The 24,521-nt window shown below is 46.8% G+C and overlaps 1 long non-coding RNA gene across 1 annotated transcript in view; it reads right to left on the bottom strand.

Annotated features, from left to right (window-relative positions):
* Positions 1–975: 975 nt before the first annotated feature.
* Positions 976–24,521, bottom strand: part of LOC144775828 (uncharacterized) — a 208,315-nt gene continuing 184,769 nt past the window's right edge. Inside the window, exon 3 of the long non-coding RNA XR_013600565.1 lies at positions 976–1,167. This is a non-coding gene — a long non-coding RNA (uncharacterized LOC144775828). The remainder of the gene's footprint in view (positions 1,168–24,521) is intronic.

Genomic DNA, 24,521 nt, shown 5'->3' with positions numbered 1-24,521 from the left:
GTTATATTTGTAGCGCGAATTATAAATACAAAGTATCCTAAAATAAGTGGAAAAACTTTGTCAATAACAGCAAAACATTGCAACACTTAAGTAAAAGAAATAATCAGAAACTTCTGAACCCTAATCCATAATGTTGACAGAATGTATGGATAATCCATTATGTCTAAAAAAATACACGAATGTGCAATAAAGGGCAAGTGCCCACATTATAACCAACATAGTCCGTCTAAAAATCATCTATTATATGAAGGCAATGGAGATTAGAGCATTTCACCAAAGGGCAAAAGTGTATCTTTCTACTGAGAGAACCTAGCAGACACGATATAAATAAACTAAAATTAGGACTAACGGATGCATATCAATTTTCTTATTAGAAAGATGCCATAAAGTGCATATTGTAATTGGTGTATAAAACTATATCAATAAAAATCAGATGCTAAAGACAGGAGATATAAATAATGTGGAGGTAAACATATTTAAATATATTTAAATAGTGTGAAACATAATGGTCATCTCACGATTCCAATACTACACAAATACCAGATAAAAACCAGTAAAACCAGGAACCTAGTTAAACCAATAAAAAACACAGTAAAAGTGTAGCTAAAATCCAATAAATAACCAATCTGCTCACACTAAAAAATATATATATACAGATTACATAAAAATATTATTTAGAAAAATACATCAGGATAGTTGTAAGCTTGAAGAAAAATTAATTAAATTCATCATCCTGGTGATAGCAGCAAGAAATAGAAAGTGTAAATAGTGCATTGAAATGCAGACATATAAACATTAGACTCCAAATATAAAAATATACACAGAATAAATATATACATAAAAAAAATATATATATATAAATATGAGTGCATAAAAATAACATCACATCATAATTTCATGCAAATTACTTTCAAGGTTGACGCCACACTACAGAAAGTTATAAAGATCCTCCCCTGTATTGAGTCCATTGGGCATCTTTGTATCTAACCGTATGATATACTGGCTTTCCAATTGGCGCAATTTCTTCTCTCTGTTCCATCCTCTGATAGATTTGGGAACTGCGTCAATTACAAAGTAGCAAAGATCTTGGAGGTTGTTATGGTGCACCAATTTAAAATGTCGGGCAACTGCATATGAGGAATCCGAATTCATAATTGCCCGTAGATGCTGCAAGATACGGTAAAAACAGGGAGTTTAGTACTGCCAACATATTGAAGTTGGCATATACATTTAAGTACATAAACTGCATAGTCGGTTTTACATGAATAAAGGCCTTGAATTTTATATGGCATAGAAGAAAAGGCTATTACAAGAAACAATGGTCCCAAATTTCAACACAGATAACCAAGGAACAATAAATATAGACCAAAGTTGGAATCTATATTAAATGTCCAGCCGGACATATTTAATAATTTGTTATATTCAAAAGTAGTAAGGTTGTTAGACAATTTCCGAGTGAGACACAGCCTGTGTCCGACTACCACATTAATACAAACAAGGAAACAGTTGAATGCAAGGCAAAAGCAAAAGGTCTGTAAAATATTCACAATTAAAACAGACAGTTAGGTACACTTTGTGTGATTTCGTCAAATGCAAAAATACAAATCATCAAGTGCAAGTTGTCGATGACGTTTCGATCCCCTGTGAATGTGGGATCATCATCAGGACATGTACATTAATGCCTTTACTCAGCATGACGCGGCTGCATCTCTAAATTCGTGGCAGAAGGGGCCAGAGTGTGATCGCTAATGCGATCCACAGGATATGTAATGGTTAGCAGAGTAGGGTTAGAGATGGTCGAATTACACCAGCCGTAATAATGTGTGGTTATTGCATGGAGTCCGTCAACACTGCTAAGCAGCTCCAAGAATCGGGAGTCTGGCGTTCCGTATGAGCAAATGCTCAACAAATGCAACGGGCCTTTTGAGAATGGGGCAAACGAGTCAATGCTCGATTGAAATTGCTAACGTGAGCCGTAAATTGGAGATTCAAGATGTTTTCATTTATGTCAGTAACAAATTTCAATGCTGATTCCTGTGAGCCTTTCCAAACAACACAAACATCATCGATAAACCTCCACCATTTGATGACATGCTTAGAAACACTGTCAGCATGAGTGTGCATGAGGACGTGCCTCTCCCACCAACCAACATGCAAGCATGCATAGCTGGGGGAGAAGCACGCCCCCATTGCCACACCCCTCATTTGCTGAAATAGCTCCTTATTAAAAAGGAAAAAATTGTTAGTTAAACAAAGTTCTGTTATCCTTAGCAGCATCTTGTTGTGTTGGTAGAAACAAACATCCCTATCTGACACAAAATGACTGATAGCATTCAGACCATCCTGATGGTTGATACTGGTATAAAGGGAGCAGATGTCCATTACTAAAAAGCAATTGTCATCCTCCCATTTAATCTCATTGAGCTTTTCTAAAAAATGACCAGTATCCCTAATGTAAGAAGGGAGATTTTCTACATATTCGTGGAGAAAAAAGTCCACATATTTAGACATGGCCTCTAGTAAACTTCCTTGTGCAGAGATTATGGGGCGCCCAGGAACTGGGGTAATTTGTTTATGAACTTTAGGAAGTAAATATAGAGTTGGAGTAATCGGGAAGTCAGTTCTTAAACAATTGTGCTCTTCCTTACTAATTAAGCCCTCACGTTTCCACTGAGCCAATTCTTTGAAAACCTGATCTTTAACCACGATCAGTACAGAGAAAGCTACTTTTTTGTAACAGCAAGTGTAATTAAGCTGCTTCATAGCCTCCTCCATATACATTGTTCGTGGCCAAAGAACTATATTCCCGCCCTTATCAGCTTTATTCACGATAATATTATTATCGTTGCTAATTTTCTTCATAAGGCGTGAATATTGCTGCTCTATATACTGCCTATGTTTATTTTTCTGCAGGAATGTTTTATGGAGAGCTTTAAGGTCTTCAATAATGCAATCCCAAAAATATCTATGGCATCCCTGGCCATCATGGGGATAAAGGTTGACGGTTTGCGGAAATGTGTGAGGGCTGCTCTAGTAGTAGAAATACCCATGCCTAAAAGATTTTCTTGTGTGTTGGAGGGTACAACATCATCTAATTCATTGACAGTTCTTAACACAGGGACATCAGATACTTGGAACTGCATACTAGATTGGTTATCAGCATTAATATACAAAGCTTGTGTATTTGCATTTTTAAGCTTATGGTACTTTAATAACTTTATCTTTCTGATAAACTTAAATACATACATTGAATGTATTTGAAACCAGTCTTAGGGCAAAATGAGAGTCCCAAAGCCAAAAGTTGTAGTTCTGCAGTATTTAACTCCAAATTAGTCATATTAATTACAGTATTAGCAGCCGCTGTACTGTTTACTCCAAAATCTGGTTCCCCCTTCCTCTTTTCTTTTTGCTGTAGCCGCCGCGCTTTGCGCCTCTGTTTTGCGCTGTTGATTCCTCCTGTGGCATTTGGAGCTTGGGGTAATCTCGGCCTTAATATTTGCCGACGGTCCTCTGTGATAAACCCCAACTCCTCTGAAGGGCTATAGTTGAGTGGCACATGTTGTTGTTGGTTCGTCTCACTTGTATCTGATGCAACACTCCTGACAATTGAACTAGCTTCAGAATCGGAGGACACAATGATGCTTGGATTGATGTTTGCTTGTGGATGTTGTATTTTCCCGCTCATAGCTTGTTTTTTGACCCCATCAAAATGTTTTGCGAAAGTGAATATGCAACCAGTTTCATAGTTGCGCTTATCGCGTGCAAATTTTGTCACTTTACGATTCATTATTACATTTTCATGTTTGTCCAAGCGCTTTTTAATGTCTTCTCTGCCCTTGTTCACAACATCTTTTAGATCGAGGGCATCCAATTCTAAATTAAGTTGGTCAATCTGGGCCGCAATGTCATGTCTGTCAATTTCGGCATATCTGATTAAAATACAGACCATATTCCTCGATGTCTCTAAATTGTTCGTGGCCCACTCTTGTAGCATTAGGGGGTTGGGGTTCTCAAACGATGGTGCTATGAGAGCTCGCCGCCCCCTAGGTACTCTGCCAGCCTCCTTATACTTTTCCAAAGATTTCTTTTCCCACCACTTGGTGAGCTTCGTTGCAATTTTTCCAATTTTTTAAGCATACTTTTAACATCTTTACTGTCGGTGTTATGTACAGTACTTTGCTAAATATATATATATATATATATGTGTGTGTGTGTGTATATATATATATATATATATATATTCACGCTCCTGTTCCAATGAAGAAACACTGCACTCGCGGGAACCCCTTTCAAAGATTCTTTATTGCAAGGACGCGTTTCGGCGATGCCTTCCTCAGCTTGCTTAAAGAAAACGCCCTCCAACCAGTTAATGTATTTAACTAGGTAGGTTAATGTCCATTGGTTGTGGCGGCTCGACATGGAAGACAGACTAACATGTTCCACAGAGCAGTCTCTATCCCATGTAGATGCATTCTGGGAAATGTGGTCTGCGGGTTTGGCGAGTGTTCATACCAATGTTATGCATCCTGTTGTATACAGGCACCCTAACAGACCAGTGCCACAAACCAGAGAGCGTTGTAGATGAGCCCCTCTCCGGGGGCCCCCTCGTCCACCTTCAGAGCCACTAAGCACCATCCACGGGAGTCAGTCATATGGACAACGTTCCCCCAGACAATATGGCCGTCGAATTTCTCGGCGGTAGTGCCTCGCTACTCCGCTGGTGGTGCCACCGCCACAAACATAACGCTCCAAGTCCACTTATGCGGTGAGCACTCTTGAGGATGGGTGCAGCAAATGTGGAAGTGGGTCCACAGATAATATTCACGCTCCTGTTCCAATGAAGAAACACTGCACTCGCGGGAACCCCTTTCAAAGATTCTTTATTGCAAGGACGCGTTTCGGCGATGCCTTCCTCAGCTTGCTTAAAGAAAACGCCCTCCAACCAGTTAATGTATTTAACTAGGTAGGTGAATGTCCATTGGTTGTGGCGGCTCGACATGGAAGACAGACTAACATTTTCCACAGAGCAGTCTCTATCCCATGTAGATGCATTCTGGGAAATGTGGTCTGCGGGTTTGGCGAGTGTTCATACCAATGTTATGCATCCTGTTGTATACAGGCACCCTAACAGACCAGTGCCACAAACCAGAGAGCGTTGTAGATGATTTGAAGTAATTAGGAGCTCATGACAATGTAGTCTTAATTTGCAATATGATTTATACAGAGTTTGATAGTTTTATTGGTTATATTATATTTTATTGTATATAACTATTTAAGTGGCTTTTAACTTTTATAATATTTTAAAAGTTGGATGTAGCCGTTGCCATGTTGGCTCTATCAATTATATATCTAGTGGTTAAGGATAGCACAGTTTGGTTAAATAATTAATTTTGTTATATACCCAACATGCTGTGACTATTATTGATTTGTAAATATGTGTAATTCTGACATTTATGTCGAAATATGGATAATGTAACAACATGGAAACTTCAATAGTATGTTTTCTATTCCTATCACATGTGATGGCACTGCTTGCACTTTAAAAGGGCGATCAGCCCTCTTGACGCTTGTCATGTGATCAAGGCTATCTTTAGCCGAAACGCGTCATGGCGGACTGGTGCTGGGCTAAATTTCAATAAAAACATTTGCACCTTCTCTGGGTCTCGCTGTTCCTGTTTGCTGCCTGACAGTCTTGCTGTTTTGTTCATTGCGTAGCAGGAGCTTCACGTACCTCGTATTTTAGCCGGGAGAGCTTCCCCGGCTCTGCGAGACCCCTCCACGTTTGGGCTAAACTTTGGCAAGAAGCTACCTTCCTTCGGGATTTTGCAAGTAACTCCGTGTTTGGAGACGCCGACACGCCCCAGGGACCAACGGATCTGTTTGCAAGTCGCTTCCGTGGAAAGACCGGAAGTAGTTCAGAGACTGCTGGCTGGCGTTTGTCGGTCGCGGTGCCCGGGCTCACCGATCAAGTACCGAGAGCGGCTGCTGTTGCGGACCAAGATATCCCCTGTGTGGAGTACAGAAGCGGTTTCGTTCTGCATTGCCGGTAGGAGCCGTTGTCTGAGTGTGCCTGACTGCTATACTGCCCATTGTTTGCACCATGTCGGCGGACACGTTGAGAGGGCGTATGGAGATGTGTAAGGGAATGTTTTCGGACCCCCCGGCTGGGGAGTCCACAACGAGTCCTATTTTAATTGCTGCACCTGAGCAACGTTCAGAAACCAAAGAACTTTTCAAACGCTTAGAGAAATGCAGCAAAAGCGAACAAGCTAAGTGGTGGGAGTTTACTTCTTTGTCGGGCTACTTGGAGGTGGGGCGGGTGCCAAGAGGTTTGCGCACTCTATTAGCCCCTTCCTATGAGGATCCCGACCCCCAAATGTTAGCCGACTGGGCGCAATGTAATTTGGAGAATTCTAAGCGTCTAATGGGCATTCTTGTACAATATGCAGAAAGTGACAGAGCCAAACTGCTGGAGAGGATTGATGCAATTAACGCAGAAATTGACAAAATACCTCCCTCTGCAGAAATTTCCAAATTAAGAGATGACATGAATAAAAGGCTCAAACGCGAAGAGGAAATTATAATGAAACGCAAAGCATATAAGTTCCAGCGTGACAGACTGGACTATGAGAATGGGAAGATCTTTACGTTCGCCAAAAAGTATGATAAGATCAAACAGCGGCAAGCTTCCAACAACTCTGGTACTTCCAACACCACAGCCAGTAGCATTGTTAGTACAGGACCTACTACCAGTACAAGACCGGTTGAAATATCGTCTGCATCAGTGTCAGGGGACAGTTCGCAATACGAGAGTGAGTCAGAAACAGAAACCAGACGACAACAAGCGGTGGGGTTTCGCAAACTCACTCCGGCTCAGGAGATGGCAATTGTACAGCAAGACCGAAAGGCAAGTCTACGTTCTGCTGCACAGGCAGTCGGCGACAGCGCGACAACAAGCAACGCGCAGAGAGGCGCAAATGCAACAAACGCCGCAAAAAAAGATTCCAGGCCAAAGAAACAGCGCTTCAGAAAACAGTGGAATCAGCCTCAATGAATGCAATCTCCTTAGGAACTGCGGCAGAGCAAGGGGGTCATGAGAATAAAGCAGTTATAAATTTATCGGACATAGTTCTGACTACGAAGGAAACCTCCCTTCTATCATTGGGTTTGTCTTAAAGGGCAACTTTGATTACGCTACAACCAAAATTGATATATTTAAGTTTGTGCGTAAGCTTAAATTGCGCAAACACTTTGCTGCCCGTGGTGGATTAGCTTACAATCCTGCACATTCTATGTCAGCATCTGCTTCTATACTCAATACACCTGGTGATGTCGGTGATACCATTATAACAGGAGCAGCTCTCACACAGGAACTATATGAGCTTCAGCAAGAGGAACTATGTCCTATCACAGAGAGCCAAACTGCATTGGGTGGTGAACCGTTACCCAAGGTCTGTCCGACCCACTTTAAAAGTAAATCGAAGTTTTGTCCCCTGATGCTCAAAGACAATGTTGATATTTTCCATGATTGGGTTACAACACAACTAAAGGAGCTACAGATCAGAACAGCTAATTCGATCAAACGCTATACATACAGAGACAAAGAATACCACACCTTAATTAAAAAGTTGAGAGAGAACAGGAATTTGGTGATCAGACAATCTGATAAAGGGGGTAATGTGGTGCTGTGGCCACGGAAAATGTACTTAGAGGAAGCCCACAAACAACTGAATGACAAGGATTGTTATAGACGTATTTCCACACAGGATGCTATCAACACAAGAAATACAGTCTATTTGAAGTTGTCTGCGTGGAGGAGCAAGGGCCTGGTCACGATGGAGGAATATAAATTCCTGAAAAAGGATTATCCTGTGATGCCTGTCATCTATTTCATCCCGAAAGTACACAAGAATTTGATCCAACCCCCTGGCAGGCCCATTATATCAGCATGCAATAGCCTGTTAGAGAACATGAGTAGGTACATTGATTTTTTCTTACAGGACTTTGTGAGAAACCTACCTTCTTTCATTTTGGACACCAGTGATCTGTTGAGAAAACTTCAAGATTTTGTATGGAACGCCAATTATGTTTTGGTATCCATGGATGTAACTTCTTTGTATACAAGCATAATCCACGCAGATGGTTTGAAGGCCATACAACATTTCCTTGATAAGAGAGATATTGGTTTTCAGGAACACTCCAAAATGATATTTGACATGATTACGATCTGCCTTGAGAATAACATATTCTTGTTCGCTAACCAACTTTTTTTGCAGACCCGGGGAGTGGCAATGGGGGCCTGCTTCTCTCCCAGTTACGCCTGTCTACATATGGGCTACTGGGAGGAGCAGGTCCTAATGAAACAACATGCCGCTACCATGAATGCTAAGGTTAAACTTTGGTTGAGATATATAGACGACCTATTATTTGTGTGGGATGGTGCTGAAGATGAGGTTGTTGAGTTTATAGAAGTATTAAATGCTAACAATTCTAATATTCATTTTACTAGCACCCTCAGTAGATCGTCTGTTGTCTTTCTAGATGTGGAGGTCTTTGTACATGCAGACAAGTTACAGACTAAACTCCATCATAAGCCGACGGCAGGGAATACACTGCTGCATGCAGATAGTCAGCATCCTGCCCATCTGATTCGCAGCATCCCGTATGGGGAGATGCTGCGAATTCGGAGGATTTGCAGCAGTGACAATGATTGCTGGATGGCACAATCCCTGTGTAAGGCGCGATTTATGGAACGAGGCTATAGATCAGAAGTTATAGATAATGCTGTCGTGAGGGCAAACAAGATTGATAGAACTACACTCCTGGGCTCAGGAAGTGTTCGACCAGAAATTTCAACTAGGGCGGGCGAGGAAACAAGACTAATTATGACATACAATAGTCAACATAAAAGTATTCATAAAATAGTCAAGGACAATTGGTTCCTAGTCTCCAGTGACCCCATTATTGGTCCCCTCATTGGTAAACAACCTAGCATTACCTATCGTAAGGCCCGGGCCATGCAGGATAGTCTTGTGTCTAGTAGCCCCGAGGTAGCAGTACCGTCATGGCTTGGTGGAAGCAAAGGATTTTTGAGGTGTTCTATATGCAAAGCATGTAAACAAGGTATAAGCAAAACAGAGGTTACTACTCCTCTTTCTCCCATTCCTATCAAAATCAAACAGAAACTAAACTGCAAATCTGAGTTTGCAGTTTACGTCCTGGAATGCCCATGCGGGTTAAGGTATGTGGGAAGTACCCGACCGCAAGTGCATAAGCGAATATTACAACATCTGCGAGCAATCACCCATGCCGATGTGACATATCCGGTAGCCAGGCACTTTGATAGCAATCATGGAAGGAATGCTTCCTTACTCAAGTACTTTGTGATAGATTGTGTTCCTCCCCAGAGGAGAGGTGGTGATAGGGAGTCTCTCTTGCGAAAATTGGAGACTCGCTACATTATACTGTTAGACACTAAGGCACCGCAAGGTCTTAATATTGGGGAGGATTGCCACACTTATCTCTAAGTACTATTGCATTTACCTTATGCTATTCAATCGTTGTAATGCATTGCTTCCTTTGTTCATACCGTGTACCTGTACTGGTGGTTTTAATCTTTACTATTTGATATGTGACTCATGAAATTCTGTTTTAATGTGAAAATATGTCCCTGTAACTCTCCATGACCATTTTAATTCACTAGCAATTTGATATTGTTATCACAACTTTGGGAGCACTTTATATTGCCATCACTATGTGTATACAAACATCTAATTTTTGCACATGTACATCAATTACAACTGGCCCTTAAAACTAGCAGCCCACTTGGGCATGATTTGAAGTAATTAGGAGCTCATGACAATGTAGTCTTAATTTGCAATATGATTTATACAGAGTTTGGTAGTTTTATTGGTTATATTATATTTTATTGTATATAACTATTTAAGTGGCTTTTAACTTTTATAATATTTTAAAAGTTGGATGTAGCCGTTGCCATGTTGGCTCTATCAATTATATATCTAGTGGTTAAGGATAGCACAGTTTGGTTAAATAATTAATTTTGTTATATACCCAACATGCTGTGACTATTATTGATTTGTAAATATGTGTAATTCTGACATTTATGTCGAAATATGGATAATGTAACAACATGGAAACTTCAATAGTATGTTTTCTATTCCTATCACATGTGATGGCACTGCTTGCACTTTAAAAGGGTGATCAGCCCTCTTGACGCTTGTCATGTGATCAAGGCTATCTTTAGCCGAAACGCGTCATGGCGGACTGGTGCTGGGCTAAATTTCAATAAAAACATTTGCACCTTCTCTGGGTCTCGCTGTTCCTGTTTGCTGCCTGACAGTCTTGCTGTTTTGTTCATTGCGTAGCAGGAGCTTCACGTACCTCATATATATATGTGTGTGTGTGTGTGTATATATATATATATATATATATTCACGCTCCTGTTCCAATGAAGAAACACTGCACTCGCGGGAACCCCTTTCAAAGATTCTTTATTGCAAGGACGCGTTTCGGCGATGCCTTCCTCAGCTTGCTTAAAGAAAACGCCCTCCAACCAGTTAATGTATTTAACTAGGTAGGTTAATGTCCATTGGTTGTGGCGGCTCGACATGGAAGACAGACTAACATGTTCCACAGAGCAGTCTCTATCCCATGTAGATGCATTCTGGGAAATGTGGTCTGCGGGTTTGGCGAGTGTTCATACCAATGTTATGCATCCTGTTGTATACAGGCACCCTAACAGACCAGTGCCACAAACCAGAGAGCGTTGTAGATGAGCCCCTCTCCGGGGGCCCCCTCGTCCACCTTCAGAGCCACTCAGCACCATCCACGGGAGTCAGTCATATGGACGACGTTCCCCCAGACAATATGGCCGTCGAATTTCTCGGCGGTAGTGCCTCGCTACTCCGCTGGTGGTGCCACCGCCACAAACATAACGCTCCAAGCCCACTTATGCGGTGAGCACTCTTGAGGATGGGTGCAGCAAATGTGGAAGTGGGTCCACAGATAATATTCACGCTCCTGTTCCAATGAAGAAACACTGCACTCGCGGGAACCCCTTTCAAAGATTCTTTATTGCAAGGACGCGTTTCGGCGATGCCTTCCTCAGCTTGCTTAAAGAAAACGCCCTCCAACCAGTTAATGTATTTAACTAGGTAGGTGAATGTCCATTGGTTGTGGCGGCTCGACATGGAAGACAGACTAACATTTTCCACAGAGCAGTCTCTATCCCATGTAGATGCATTCTGGGAAATGTGGTCTGCGGGTTTGGCGAGTGTTCATACCAATGTTATGCATCCTGTTGTATACAGGCACCCTAACAGACCAGTGCCACAAACCAGAGAGCGTTGTAGATGAGCCCCTCTCCGGGGGCCCCCTCGTCCACCTTCAGAGCCACTAAGCACCATCCACGGGAGTCAGTCATATGGACGACGTTCCTCCATCCAATATGGCCGTCGAATTTCTCGGCGGTAGTGCATCGCTACTCCGCTGGTGGTGCCACCGCCACAAACATAACGCTCCAAGTCCACTTATGCGGTGAGCACTCTTGAGGACGGGTGCAGCAAATGTGGAAGTGGGTCCACAGACAATATTCACGCTCCTGTTCCAATGAAGAAACACTGCACTCGCGGGAACCCCTTTCAAAGATTCTTTATTGCAAGGACGCGTTTCGGCGATGCCTTCCTCAGCTTGCTTAAAGAAAACACCCTCCAACCAGTTAATGTATTTAACTAGGTAGGTTAATGTCCATTGGTTGTGGCGGCTCGACATGGAAGACAGACTAACATGTTCCACACAGCAGTCTCTATCCCATGTAGATGCATTCTGGGAAATGTGGTCTGCGGGTTTGGCGAGTGTTCATACCAATGTTGTGCATCCTCCTTGTATACAGGCACCCTAACAGACCAGTGCCACAAACCAGAGAGCGTTGTAGATGAGCCCCTCTCCGGGGGCCCCCTCGTCCACCTTCAGAGCCACTAAGCACCATCCACGGGAGTCAGTCATATGGACGACGTTCCCCCAGCCAATATGGCCGTTGAATTTCTCGGCGTTAGTGCCTCGCTACTCCGCTGGTGGTGCCACCGCCACAAACATAACGCTCCAAGTCCACTTATGCGGTAAGCACTCTTGAGGACGGGTGCAGCAAATGTGGAAGTGGGTCCACAGACAATATTCACGCTCCTGCTCCAATGAAGAAACACTGCACTCGCGGGAACCCCTTTCAAAGATTCTTTATTGCAAGGACGCGTTTCGGCGATGCCTTCCTCAGCTTGCTTAAAGAAAACGCCCTCCAACCAGTTAATGTATTTAACTAGGTAGGTTAATGTCCATTGGTTGTGGCGGCTCGACATGGAAGACAGACTATGTGGTCTGCGGGTTTGGCGACAGGAGCGTGAATATTGTCTGTGGACCCACTTCCACATTTGCTGCACCCGTCCTCAAGAGTGCTCACCGCATAAGTGGACTTGGAGCGTTATGTTTGTGGCGGTGGCACCACCAGCGGAGTAGCGAGGCACTACTGCCGAGAAATTCGACGGCCATATTGGCTGGGGGAACGTCGTCCATATGACTGACTCCCGTGGATGGTGCTTAGTGGCTCTGAAGGTGGACGAGGGGGCCCCCAGAGAGGGGCTCATCTACAACGTTCTCTGGTTTGTGGCACTGGTCTGTTAGGGTGCCTGTATACAACAGGATGCATAACATTGGTATGAACATTCGCCAAACCCGCAGACCACATTTCCCAGAATGCATCTACATGGGATAGAGACTGCTCTGTGGAACATGTTAGTCTGTCTTCCATGTCGAGCCACCACAACCAATGGACATTAACCTACCTAGTTAAATACATTAACTGGTTGGAGGGCGTTTTCTTTAAGCAAGCTGAGGAAGGCATCGCCGAAACGCGTCCTTGCAATAAAGAATCTTTGAAAGGGGTTCCCGCGAGTGCAGTGTTTCTTGATTGGAACAGGAGCGTGAATATTGTCTGTGGACCCACTTCCACATTTGCTGCACCCGTCCTCAAGAGTGCTCACCGCATAAGTGGACTTGGAGCGTTATGTTTGTGGCGGTGGCACCACCAGCGGAGTAGCGAGGCACTACCGCTGAGAAATTCGACGGCCATATTGGCTGGGGGAACGTCGTCCATATGACTGACTCCCGTGGATGGTGCTTAGTGGCTCTGAAGGTGGACGAGGGGGGCCCCGGAGAGGGGCTCATCAACAACGCTCTCTGGTTTGTGGCACTGGTCTGTTAGGGTGCCTGTATACAACAGGATGCATAACATTGGTATGAACACTCGCCAAACCCGCAGACCACATTTCCCAGAATGCATCTACATGGGATAGAGACTGCTCTGTGGAACATGTTAGTCTGTCTTCCATGTCGAGCCGCCACAACCAATGGACATTAACCTACCTAGTTAAATACATTAACTGGTTGGAGGGTGTTTTCTTTAAGCAAGCTGAGGAAGGCATCGCGAAACGCATCCTTGCAATAAAGAATCTTTGAAAGGGGTTCCCGCGAGTGCAGTGTTTCTTCATTGGAACAGGAGCGTGAATATTGTCTGTGGACCCACTTCCACATTTGCTGCAACCGTCCTCAAGAGTGCTCACCGCATAAGTGGACTTGGAGCGTTAGGTTTGTGGCGGTGGCACCACCAGCGGAGTAGCGAGGCACTACCGCCGAGAAATTCGACGGCCATATTGGCTGGGGGAACGTCGTCCATATGACTGACTCCCGTGGATGGTGCTTAGTGGCTCTGAAGGTGGACGAGGGGGCCCCCAGAGAGGGAATCATCCACAACGTTCTCTGGTTTGTGGCACTGGTCTGTTAGGGTGCCTGTATACAACAGGATGCATAACATTGGTATGAACATTCGCCAAACCCGCAGACCACATTTCCCAGAATGCATCTACATGGGATAGAGACTGCTCTGTGGAACATGTTAGTCTGTCTTCCATGTCGAGCCACCACAACCAATGGACATTAACCTACCTAGTTAAATACATTAACTGGTTGGAGGGCGTTTTCTTTAAGCAAGCTGAGGAAGGCATCGCCGAAACGCGTCCTTGCAATAAAGAATCTTTGAAAGGGGTTCCCGCGAGTGCAGTGTTTCTTGATTGGAACAGGAGCGTGAATATTGTCTGTGGACCCACTTCCACATTTGCTGCACCCGTCCTCAAGAGTGCTCACCGCATAAGTGGACTTGGAGCGTTATGTTTGTGGCGGTGGCACCACCAGCGGAGTAGCGAGGCACTACCGCTGAGAAATTCGACGGCCATATTGGCTGGGGGAACGTCGTCCATATGACTGACTCCCGTGGATGGTGCTTAGTGGCTCTGAAGGTGGACGAGGGGGGCCCCGGAGAGGGGCTCATCAACAACACTCTCTGGTTTGTGGCACTGGTCTGTTAGGGTGCCTGTATACAACAGGATGCATAACATTGGTATGAACACTCGCCAAACCCGCAGACCACATTTCCCAGAATGCATCTACATGGGATAGAGACTGCTCTGTGGAACATGTTAGTCTGTCTTCCATGTCGAGCCGCCACAACCAATGGACATTAACCTACCTAGTTAAATACATTAACTGGTTGGAGGGTGTTTTCTTTAAGCAAGCTGAGGAAGGCATCGCCGAAACGCGTCCTTGCAATAAAGAATCTTTGAAAGGGGTTCCCGCGAGTGCAGTGTTTCTTCATTGGAACAGGAGCGTGAATATTGTCTGTGGACCCACTTCCACATTTGCTGCACCCGTCCTCAAGAGTGCTCACCGCATAAGTGGACTTGGAGCGTTATGTTTGTGGCGGTGGCACCACCAGCGGAGTAGCGAGGCACTACCGCTGAGAAATTCGACGGCCATATTGGCTGGGGGAACGTCGTCCATATGACTGACTCCCGTGGATGGTGCTTAGTGGCTCTGAAGGTGGACGAGGGGGGCCCCGGAGAGGGGCTCATCAACAACGCTCTCTGGTTTGTGGCACTAGTCTGTTAGGGTGCCTGTATACAACAGGATGCATAACATTGGTATGAACACTCGCCAAACCTGCAGACCACATTTCCCAGAATGCATCTACATGGGATAGAGACTGCTCTGTGGAACATGTTAGTCTGTCTTCCATGTCGAGCCGCCACAACCAATGGACATTAACCTACCTAGTTAAATACATTAACTGGTTGGAGGGTGTTTTCTTTAAGCAAGCTGAGGAAGGCATCGCCGAAACGCGTCCTTGCAATAAAGAATCTTAGAAAGTGGTTCCCGCGAGTGCAGTGTTTCTTCATTGGAACAGGAGCGTGAATATTGTCTGTGGACCCACTTCCACATTTGCTGCACCCGTCCTCAAGAGTGCTAACCGCATAAGTGGACTTGGAGCGTTATGTTTGTGGCGGTGGCACCACCAGCGGAGTAGCGAGGCACTACCGCCGAGAAATTCGACGGCCATATTGGCTGGGGGAACGTCGTCCATATGACTGACTCCCGTGGATGGTGCTTAGTGGCTCTGAAGGTGGACGAGGGGGCCCCCGGAGAGGGGCTCATCTACAACGCTCTCTGGTTTGTGGCACTGGTCTGTTAGGGTGCCTGTATACAACAGGATGCATAACATTGGTATGAACACTCGCCAAACCCGCAGACCACATTTCCCAGAATGCATCTACATGGGATAGAGACTGCTCTGTGGAACATGTTAGTCTGTCTTCCATGTCGAGCCGCCACAACCAATGGACATTAACCTACCTAGTTAAATACATTAACTGGTTGGAGGGCGTTTTCTTTAAGCAAGCTGAGGAAGGCATCGCCGAAACGCGTCCTTGCAATAAAGAATCTTTGAAAGGGGTTCCCGCGAGTGCAGTGTTTCTTCATTGGAACAGGAGCGTGAATATTGTCTGTGGACCCACTTCCACATTTGCTGCACCCGTCCTCAAGAGTGCTCACCGCATAAGTGGACTTGGAGCGTTATGTTTGTGGCGGTGGCACCACCAGCGGAGTAGCGAGGCACTACCGCCGAGAAATTCGACGGCCATATTGGCTGGGGGAACGTCGTCCATATGACTGACTCCCGTGGATGGTGCTTAGTGGCTCTGAAGGTGGACGAGGGGGCCCCCGGAGAGGGGCTCATCTACAACGCTCTCTGGTTTGTGGCACTGGTCTGTTAGGGTGCCTGTATACAATAGGATGCATAACATTGGTATGAACACTCGCCAAACCCGCAGACCACATTTCCCAGAATGCATCTACATGGGATAGAGACTGCTCTGTGGAACATGTTAGTCTGTCTTCCATGTCGAGCCGCCACAACCAATGGACATTAACCTACCTAGTTAAATACATTAACTGGTTGGAGGGCGTTTTCTTTAAGCAAGCTGAGGAAGGCATCGCCGAAACGCGTCCTTGCAATAAAGAATCTTTGAAAGGGGTTCCCGCGAGTGCAGTGTTTCTTTATTGGAACAGGAGCGTGAATATTGTCTGTGGACCCACTTCCACATTTGCTGCACCCGTCTTAAGAGTGCTCACCGCATAAGTGGACTTGGAGCGTTATGTTTGTGGCGGTGGCACCACCAGCGGAGTAGCGAGGCACTACCGCCGAGAAATTCGACGGCCATATTGGCTGGGGGAACGTCATCCATATGACTGACTCCCGTGGATGGTGCTTAGTGGCTCTGAAGGTGGACGAGGGGGCCCCCGGAGAGGGGCTCATCTACAACGCTCTCTGGTTTGTGGCACTGGTCTGTTAGGGTGCCTGTATACAACAGGATGCATAACATTGGTATGAACACTCGCCAAACCCGCAGTCCACATTTCCCAGAATGCATCTACATGGGATAGAGACTGCTCTGTGGAACATGTTAGTCTGTCTTCCATGTCGAGCCGCCACAACCAATGGACATTAACCTACCTAGTTAAATACATTAACTGGTTGGAGGGCGTTTTGTTTAAGCAAGCTGAGGAAGGCATCGCCGAAACGCGTCCTTGCAATAAAGAATCTTTGAAAGGGGTTCCCGCGAGTGCAGTGTTTCTTCATTGGAACAGGAGCGTGAATATTGTCTGTGGACCCACTTCCACATTTGCTGCACCCGTCCTCAAGAGTGCTCACCGCATAAGTGGACTTGGAGCGTTATGTTTGTGGCGGTGGCACCACCAGCGGAGTAGCGAGGCACTACCGCTGAGAAATTCGACGGCCATATTGGCTGGGGGAACGTCGTCCATATGACTGACTCCCGTGGATGGTGCTTAGTGGCTCTGAAGGTGGACGAGGGGGGCCCCGGAGAGGGGCTCATCAACAACGCTCTCTGGTTTGTGGCACTGGTCTGTTAGGGTGCCTGTATACAACAGGATGCATAACATTGGTATGAACACTCGCCAAACCTGCAGACCACATTTCCCAGAATGCATCTACATGGGATAGAGACTGCTCTGTGGAACATGTTAGTCTGTCTTCCATGTCGAGCCGCCACAACCAATGGACATTAACCTACCTAGTTAAATACATTAACTGGTTGGAGGGTGTTTTCTTTAAGCAAGCTGAGGAAGGCATCGCCGAAACGCGTCCTTGCAATAAAGAATCTTTGAAAGTGGTTCCCGCAAGTGCAGTGTTTCTTCATTGGAACAGGAGCGTGAATATTGTCTGTGGACCCACTTCCACATTTGCTGCACCCGTCCTCAAGAGTGCTAACCGCATAAGTGGACTTGGAGCGTTATGTTTGTGGCGGTGGCACCACCAGCGGCGTAGCGAGGCACTACCGCCGAGAAATTCGACGGCCATATTGGCTGGGGGAACGTCGTCCATATGACTGACTCCCGTGGATGGTGCTTAGTGGCTCTGAAGGTGGACGAGGGGGCCCCCGGAGAGGGGCTCATCTACAACGCTCTCTGGTTTGTGGCACTGGTCTGTTAGGGTGCCTGTATACAACAGGATGCATAACATTGGTATGAACACTCGCCAAACCCGCAGACCACATTTCCCAGAATGCATCTACATGGGATAGAGACTGCTCTGTGGAACATGTTAGTCTGTCTTCCATGTCGAGCCGCCACAACCAATGGACATTAACCTACCTAGTTAAATACATTAACTGGTTGGAGGGCGTTTTCTTTAAGCAAGCTGAGGAAGGCATCGCCGAAACGCGTCCTTGCAATAAAGAATCTTTGAAAGGGGTTCCCGCGAGTGCAGTGTTTCTTCATTGGAACAGGAGCGTGAATATTGTCTGTGGACCCACTTCCACATTTGCTGCACCCGTCCTAAAGAGTGCTCACCGCATAAGTGGACTTGGAGCGTTATGTTTGTGGCGGTGGCACCACCAGCGGAGTAGCGAGGCACTACCGCCGAGAAATTCGACGGCCATATTGGCTGGGGGAACGTCGTCCATATGACTGACTCCCGTGGATGGTGCTTAGTGGCTCTGAAGGTGGACGAGGGGGCCCCCGGAGAGGGGCTCATCTACAACGCTCTCTGGTTTGTGGCACTGGTCTGTTAGGGTGCCTGTATACAACAGGATGCATAACATTGGTATGAACACTCGCCAAACCCGCAGTCCACATTTCCCAGAATGCATCTACATGGGATAGAGACTGCTCTGTGGAACATGTTAGTCTGTCTTCCATGTCGAGCCGCCACAACCAATGGACATTAACCTACCTAGTTAAATACATTAACTGGTTGGAGGGCGTTTTGTTTAAGCAAGCTGAGGAAGGCATCGCCGAAACGCGTCCTTGCAATAAAGAATCTTTGAAAGGGGTTCCCGCGAGTGCAGTGTTTCTTCATTGGAACAGGAGCGTGAATATTGTCTGTGGACCCACTTCCACATTTGCTGCACCCGTCCTCAAGAGTGCTCACCGCATAAGTGGACTTGGAGCGTTATGTTTGTGGCGGTGGCACCACCAGCGGAGTAGCGAGGCACTACCGCCGAGAAATTCGACGGCCATATTGGCTGGGGGAACGTCGTCCATATGACTGACTCCCGTGGATGGTGCTTAGTGGCTCTGAAGGTGGACGAGGGGGCCCCCAGAGAGGGGCTCATCTACAACGTTCTCTGGTTTGTGGCACTGGTCTGTTAGGGTGCCTGTATACAACAGGATACATAACATTGGTATGAACATTCGCCAAACCCGCAGACCACATTTCCCAGAATGCATCTACATGGGATAGAGACTGCTCTGTGGAACATGTTAGTCTGTCTTCCATGTCGAGCCACCACAACCAATGGACATTAACCTACCTAGTTAAATACATTAACTGGCTGGAGGGCGTTTTCTTTAAGCAAGCTGAGGAAGGCATCGCCGAAACGCGTCCTTGCAATAAAGAATCTTTGAAAGGGGTTCCAGCGAGTGCAGTGTTTCTTGATTGGAACAGGAGCGTGAATATTGTCTGTGGACCCACTTCCACATTTGCTGCACCCGTCCTCAAGAGTGCTCACCGCATAAGTGGAGTTGGAGCGTTATGTTTGTGGCGGTGGCACCACCAGCGGAGTAGCGAGGTACTACCGCTGAGAAATTCGACGGCCATATTGGCTGGGGGAACGTCGTCCATATGACTGACTCCCGTGGATGGTGCTTAGTGGCTCTGAAGGTGGACGAGGGGGCCCCCGGAGAGGGGCTCATCTACAACGCTCTCTGGTTTGTGGCACTGGTCTGTTAGGGTGCCTGTATACAACAGGATGCATAACATTGGTATGAACACTCGCCAAACCCGCAGTCCACATTTCCCAGAATGCATCTACATGGGATAGAGACTGCTCTGTGGAACATGTTAGTCTGTCTTCCATGTCGAGCCGCCACAACCAATGGACATTAACCTACCTAGTTAAATACATTAACTGGTTGGAGGGCGTTTTGTTTAAGCAAGCTGAGGAAGACATCGCCGAAACGCGTCCTTGCAATAAAGAATCTTTGAAAGGGGTTCCCGCGAGTGCAGTGTTTCTTCATTGGAACAGGAGCGTGAATATTGTCTGTGGACCCACTTCCACATTTGCTGCACCCGTCCTCAAGAGTGCTCACCGCATAAGTGGACTTGGAGCGTTATGTTTGTGGCGGTGGCACCACCAGCGGAGTAGCGAGGCACTACCGCCGAGAAATTCGACGGCCATATTGGCTGGGGGAACGTCGTCCATATGACTGACTCCCGTGGATGGTGCTTAGTGGCTCTGAAGGTGGACGAGGGGGCCCCCAGAGAGGGGCTCATCTACAACGTTCTCTGGTTTGTGGCACTGGTCTGTTAGGGTGCCTGTAAACAACAGGATGCATAACATTGGTATGAACATTCGCCAAACCCGCAGACCACATTTCCCAGAATGCATCTACATGGGATAGAGACTGCTCTGTGGAACATGTTAGTCTGTCTTCCATGTCGAGCCACCACAACCAATGGACATTAACCTACCTAGTTAAATACATTAACTGGCTGGAGGGCGTTTTCTTTAAGCAAGCTGAGGAAGGCATCGCCGAAACGCGTCCTTGCAATAAAGAATCTTTGAAAGGGGTTCCAGCGAGTGCAGTGTTTCTTGATTGGAACAGGAGCGTGAATATTGTCTGTGGACCCACTTCCACATTTGCTGCACCCGTCCTCAAGAGTGCTCACCGCATAAGTGGAGTTGGAGCGTTATGTTTGTGGCGGTGGCACCACCAGCGGAGTAGCGAGGCACTACCGCTGAGAAATTCGACGGCCATATTGGCTGGGGGAACGTCGTCCATATGACTGACTCCCGTGGATGGTGCTTAGTGGCTCTGAAGGTGGACGAGGGGGCCCCCGGAGAGGGGCTCATCTACAACGCTCTCTGGTTTGTGGCACTGGTCTGTTAGGGTGCCTGTATACAACAGGATGCATAACATTGGTATGAACACTCGCCAAACCCGCAGTCCACATTTCCCAGAATGCATCTACATGGGATAGAGACTGCTCTGTGGAACATGTTAGTCTGTCTTCCATGTCGAGCCGCCACAACCAATGGACATTAACCTACCTAGTTAAATACATTAACTGGTTGGAGGGCGTTTTGTTTAAGCAAGCTGAGGAAGACATCGCCGAAACGCGTCCTTGCAATAAAGAATCTTTGAAAGGGGTTCCCGCGAGTGCAGTGTTTCTTCATTGGAACAGGAGCGTGAATATTGTCTGTGGACCCACTTCCACATTTGCTGCACCCGTCCTCAAGAGTGCTCACCGCATAAGTGGACTTGGAGCGTTATGTTTGTGGCGGTGGCACCACCAGCGGAGTAGCGAGGCACTACCGCCGAGAAATTCGACGGCCATATTGGCTGGGGGAACGTCGTCCATATGACTGACTCCCGTGGATGGTGCTTAGTGGCTCTGAAGGTGGACGAGGGGGCCCCCAGAGAGGGGCTCATCTACAACGTTCTCTGGTTTGTGGCACTGGTCTGTTAGGGTGCCTGTATACAACAGGATGCATAACATTGGTATGAACATTCGCCAAACCCGCAGACCACATTTCCCAGAATGCATCTACATGGGATAGAGACTGCTCTGTGGAACATGTTAGTCTGTCTTCCATGTCGAGCCACCACAACCAATGGACATTAACCTACCTAGTTAAATACATTAACTGGCTGGAGGGCGTTTTCTTTAAGCAAGCTGAGGAAGGCATCGCCAAAACGCGTCCTTGCAATAAAGAATCTTTGAAAGGGGTTCCAGCGAGTGCAGTGTTTCTTGATTGGAACAGGAGCGTGAATATTGTCTGTGGACCCACTTCCACATTTGCTGCACCCGTCCTCAAGAGTGCTCACCGCATAAGTGGAGTTGGAGCGTTATGTTTGTGGCGGTGGCACCACCAGCGGAGTAGCGAGGCACTACCGCTGAGAAATTCGACGGCCATATTGGCTGGGGGAACGTCGTCCATATGACTGACTCCCGTGGATGGTGCTTAGTGGCTCTGAAGGTGGACGAGGGGGCCCCCGGAGAGGGGCTCATCTACAACGCTCTCTGGTTTGTGGCACTGGTCTGTTAGGGTGCCTGTATACAACAGGATGCATAACATTGGTATGAACACTCGCCAAACCCGCAGACCACATTTCCCAGAATGCATCTACATGGGATAGAGACTGCTCTGTGGAACATGTTTGTCTGTCTTCCATGTCGAGCCGCCACAACCAATGGACATTAACCTACCTAGTTAAATACATTAACTGGTTGGACGGCGTTTTCTTTAAGCAAGCTGAGGAAGGCATCGCCGAAACGCGTCCTTGCAATAAAGAATCTTTGAAAGGGGTTCCCGCGTGTGCAGTGTTTCTTCATTGGAACAGGAGCGTGAATATTGTCTGTGGACCCACTTCCACATTTGCTGCACCCGTCCTCAAGAGTGCTCACCGCATAAGTGGACTTGGAGCGTTATGTTTGTGGCGGTGGCACCACCAGCGGAGTAGCGAGGCACTACCGCCGACAAATTCGACGGCCATATTGGCTGGGGGAACGTCGGCCATATGACTGACTCCCGTGGATGGTGCTTAGTGGCTCTGAAGGTGGACGAGGGGGCCCCCGGAGAGGGGCTCATCTACAACGCTCTCTGGTTTGTGGCACTGGTCTGTTAGGGTGCCTGTATACAACAGGATGCATAACATTGGTATGAACACTCGCCAAACCCGCAGACCACATTTCCCAGAATGCATCTACATGGGGTAGAGACTGCTCTGTGGAACATGTTAGTCTGTCTTCCATGTCGAGCCGCCACAACCAATGGACATTAACCTACCTAGTTAAATACATTAACTGGTTGGAGGGCGTTTTCTTTAAGCAAGCTGAGGAAGGCATCGCCGAAACGCGTCCTAGCAATAAAGAATCTTTGAAAGGGGTTCCCGCGAGTGCAGTGTTTCTTCATTGGAACAGGAGCATGAATATTGTCTGTGGACCCACTTCCACATTTGCTGCACCCGTCCTCAAGAGTGCTCACCGCATAAGTGGACTTGGAGCGTTATGTTTGTGGCGGTGGCACCACCAGCGGAGTAGCGAGGCACTACCGCCGAGAAATTCGACGGCCATATTGGCTAGGGGAACGTCGTCCATATGACTGACTCCTGTGGATGGTGCTTAGTGGCTCTGAAGGTGGACGAGGGGGCCCCCGGAGAGGGTCTCATCTACAACGCTCTCTGGTTTGTGGCACTGGTCTGTTAGGGTGCCTGTATACAACAGGATGCATAACATTGGTATGAACACTCGCCTAACCCGCAGACCACATTTCCCAGAATGCATCTACATGGGATAGAGACTGCTCTGTGGAACATGTTAGTCTGTCTTCTATGTCGAGCCGCCACAACCAATGGACATTAACCTACCTAGTTAAATACATTAACTGGTTGGAGGGCGTTTTCTTTAAGCAAGCTGAGGAAGGCATCGCCGAAACGCGTCCTTGCAATAAAGAATCTTTGAAAGGGGTTCCCGCGAGTGCAGTGTTTCTTCATTGGAACATGAGCGTGAATATTGTCTGTGGACCCACTTCCACATTTGCTGCACCCGTCCTCAAGAGTGCTCACCGCATAAGCGGACTTGGAGCGTTATGTTTGTGGCGCTGGCACCACCAGCGGAGTAGCGAGGCACTACCGCAGAGAAATTCGACGGCCATATTGGCTGGGGGAACGTCGTCCATATGACTGACTCCCATGGATGGTGCTTAGTGGCTCTGAAGGTGGATGAGGGGGCCCCCGGAGAGGGGCTCATCTACAACGCTCTCTGGTTTGTGGCACTGGTCTGTTAGGGTGCCTGTATATAACAGGATGCATAACATTGGTAAGAACACTCGCCAAACCCGCAGACCACATTTCCCAGAATGCATCTACATGGGATAGAGACTGCTCTGTGGAACATGTTAGGCTGTCTTCCATGTCGAGCCGCCACAACCAATGGACATTAACCTACCTAGTTAAATACATTAACTGGTTGGAGGGCGTTTTCTTTAAGCAAGCTGAGGAAGGCATCGCCGAAACGCGTCCTTGCAATAAAGAATCTTTGAAAGGGGTTCCCGCGAGTGCAGTGTTTCTTCATTGGAACAGGAGCGTGAATATTGTCTGTGGACCCACTTCCACATTTGCTGCACCCGTCCTCAAGAGTGCTCACCGCATAAGTGGACTTGGAGCGTTTTATATATATATATATATATATATATATTACCTACTGGCTGTCGCCAGTAGGTATATATAGTTAGGATTTTTTTCCTATGGGATTTTTCAAAATTCTATGTTGAATAACTTTGGCGTTGATGGACGGAATTGGCTGAAATGTTCCTGAAAATGGCACATTTACTCTCCGGTCCTTCCCTGAAAGTTTGGGGGGGGATTCATCAAGCGGGGGTTGAGAAAAAAGGGGGGTCCCAAAAAGTGTTTTCCCCATGCAATTTTCCATAGCGCGGTTGGACTCACTTTTAGCCCGAACGGCTGAATGGATTTCCACCAAACTTGGCAAAATTGTAGGGACTGTTAGCCCGATGTGCCTTTGCTAGGTCTCAAGATATGCGGTCCAGTGGATTTTGAGAAATTAAGGTTCAAAAAAATATATATATCTATAGCAG

Source organism: Lissotriton helveticus, chromosome 1_1 (assembly GCF_964261635.1).
Source record: "Lissotriton helveticus chromosome 1_1, aLisHel1.1, whole genome shotgun sequence".
NCBI classification, from domain to species: domain Eukaryota; kingdom Metazoa; phylum Chordata; class Amphibia; order Caudata; family Salamandridae; genus Lissotriton; species Lissotriton helveticus.
Note: the sequence above shows the minus strand (reverse complement) of the source record. Positions and strands in the feature narration are given on the sequence as shown.